This window comes from Penaeus monodon, chromosome 11 (genome assembly GCF_015228065.2).
Source record: "Penaeus monodon isolate SGIC_2016 chromosome 11, NSTDA_Pmon_1, whole genome shotgun sequence".
Classification (NCBI taxonomy): domain Eukaryota; kingdom Metazoa; phylum Arthropoda; class Malacostraca; order Decapoda; family Penaeidae; genus Penaeus; species Penaeus monodon.
Genome location: NC_051396.1, coordinates 11,845,487 through 11,847,986, shown reverse-complemented (window position 1 = coordinate 11,847,986; position 2,500 = coordinate 11,845,487). Strand labels below are relative to the sequence as shown.

At 44.7% G+C, this 2,500-nt stretch overlaps 1 protein-coding gene across 1 annotated transcript in view; it reads left to right on the top strand.

Annotated features, from left to right (window-relative positions):
* The window catches only part of LOC119578459 (GATA zinc finger domain-containing protein 14-like), a gene marked incomplete at its 5' end in the record, with an annotated part of 82,369 nt that overhangs the window by 11,580 nt on the left and 68,289 nt on the right, over positions 1-2,500 (top strand). The window lies entirely within an intron of this gene.

Genomic DNA, 2,500 nt, shown 5'->3' with positions numbered 1-2,500 from the left:
TAGAACAAGAAGACTGAAAAAGGAGACAAAGCAGAAATGGATTGAGGGGGAGAAAAAAGAAGGCTAGTTTATTTCATTGCAGTCAGTCACCTTATATTGCATCTGCATAGAAGCCACGCCCCTCATGTATAGCTAATATTTAATTAGGTAATATTCGTTTTGCCATCAATACATACACATATATCTGTTGTTATCAGACCCGGTTGTCAATATGATAATGTTAGAGATTGGGAACATATAAATTTGCATTATCTTAACGCAGTAATGCTTGAGTGAGGATATTAAGAAATGTTGAACATGGATCGCTTTCCAGTCGTAGTCTAGGTTAACATAAAAGTTCAAATGCAGACTATCAATCGTTTCTTTGTTTTGTAGTAAATGTAAACTAAGCTGAAACAAGTAGAAACATACGGTTTATATAGTTTAATATATCCTATATCATTATGTAGCTAATAAAAATACCATATGTATGTAAGAATATATGAACATATACATGGGAATCAAATATGGCATATCAATCAATCAGCTTCTTAAAAATGGCAGGGGGGGCGTAGCACCTTGAGAGAACTAAGATAAGGTCACTATAGCAAGCAGATCTCACTACATTCATATATCTCAACAATACAAAAAAAAAATCTTCCTTTTTAAACAAATATTGAATATCAACATTTAGTTTATAAGGCATATCTCTATTTATCCTATTACAGACTAGTAGGAGTGAGCAAAATTATAAAATACCCAGAAAAAATAATAGTAAAAAGAAAAATGCTAAAAAGAAACGTAAAAAATACAGTAAGTAAACAGAGAAATATGAGACCCCGTAAGAAAAGCAAAGGAAAGCACACAGTATTCACAGCAAGAAATGAAAATAGACTATGAGAGCTTGCCACCGGATCTTGAACACGGAAGGTAAGCGATAAAGATCAACTGATGAGAGAAGGTGGGGAGGCGGGGGGGGGGGGGGGGGGAAGATGAGACAGCGAGGGGATATGGGGAGAGCCGGGTGGGGGGGTGGGTGGAGGGGGGGGAGTTAAAGACGCACCACAACCACATGGCGAAGCACATATGACGTCATCCCCATCGTGTCGCCAACGCACATTTCACACGACATAAATAAACAAATATATCAGATGGGCAGGTCTTCCTCCCTCCCTCCCCCCACACCCCTTTCCCCTACCCCCCCCTCACCTGCCCCTGCCCTCCGAATGGCACAGCCTGGCACTCACCCGACACAGCGTCACGGTCAAGGTCAAGGAGGAGGAAGAGGAGGAGGAGGAGGGGGAGGAGGAGATGGAAGAGGAGGAGCAGGAGAAGGAGGAGGAGGAGGAGGAAGAAGAAGAAGAAGAAGAAGAAGAAGAAGAAGAGGAGGAGGAGAAGAAGAAGAAGAAGAAGAAGAAGTAGAAGAAGAAGAAAAAGAAGAAGGGGAATAGGAGGGGGAGGAAGAAGAAAAAGAGAGGAAGGAGGAGGAAAAGCAGGAGGAGGAGGAATAAGAGGAGAAGGTGGAAGAGGAGGACGAAGAAGTGGTAGTGATGATAAGGAAGAAGAGGTTTGGGTGTCGTGGAGGAGAATAGGGAGAAGGAAGAGGGATACAAAAGAAGGGGGATAATGCGAATGAGGACTAGGAGGAAGAAGAATAGGAAAGAGAAATGGCAAAGATGATGGGGGTGGGGAGAAAGAGGAGAAAAAGGAGGAGAAATCATTGATAGCGAAGAGGGAAAAGTGTTAAGGAGCACGAGAAAAAGCAACAGGAAGAAGTAGAAGGGGAAGAGGATAAAAGAGAAGAAGGATAAAGGGGGATAACAGCAAGAGTGATGGAGATGACGTGACGAAGACAAGAAAGAAGATGAAGAAAAACGTGAGGACGGATGAATGGGAAGAGGAAATTTGAAGAAGGAAGGAAGAAATGAAAAGAAGTAACATACTACACTATCTCCCCTTACTCAGCCGTCACCCAACCCCATCCGACCCAACCCTACCCTTCAAATCCACTTATCCACCCACGAGCGAATTCCCCCACACGAATCCACAGAGCACGGGCTCCCCCCCCTCCACCCTCCCCTTCCCCCCGACGGCCTTCTCCATTTCCCCAACAACCACGGCAGTTATAAGGACACTCTGACATTTATCAACTGTCGTCACCCAACACCAGCTCAGATATCACAGGCTGAGTGCCCGACCAGGTCTCAAGGGTGGGTGTCAGCTGATCACTGTGACAACACTGGAACACGCGTTATCTCGCCCTTATCGCCGGAGATCGCACAGGAATGTTGATGTCTTAGAAGATTACCACCTTGGGACGGGAATGTGGCTTTGATGGATGGGGTTTGCGAGAGGACGGTTTCGGAAGAACATTTCCCAGACGCGGGATTTCCCAGAAAGGGCTTGATTTGGGGGCTGAATTCATCGCCAAGGTTGCATACGATGACTACGCGACGGATAATACGTGCATGACGAAATACGAAATACGAAACAGCATTGTCAGTACCTCCAACCTCAGTCG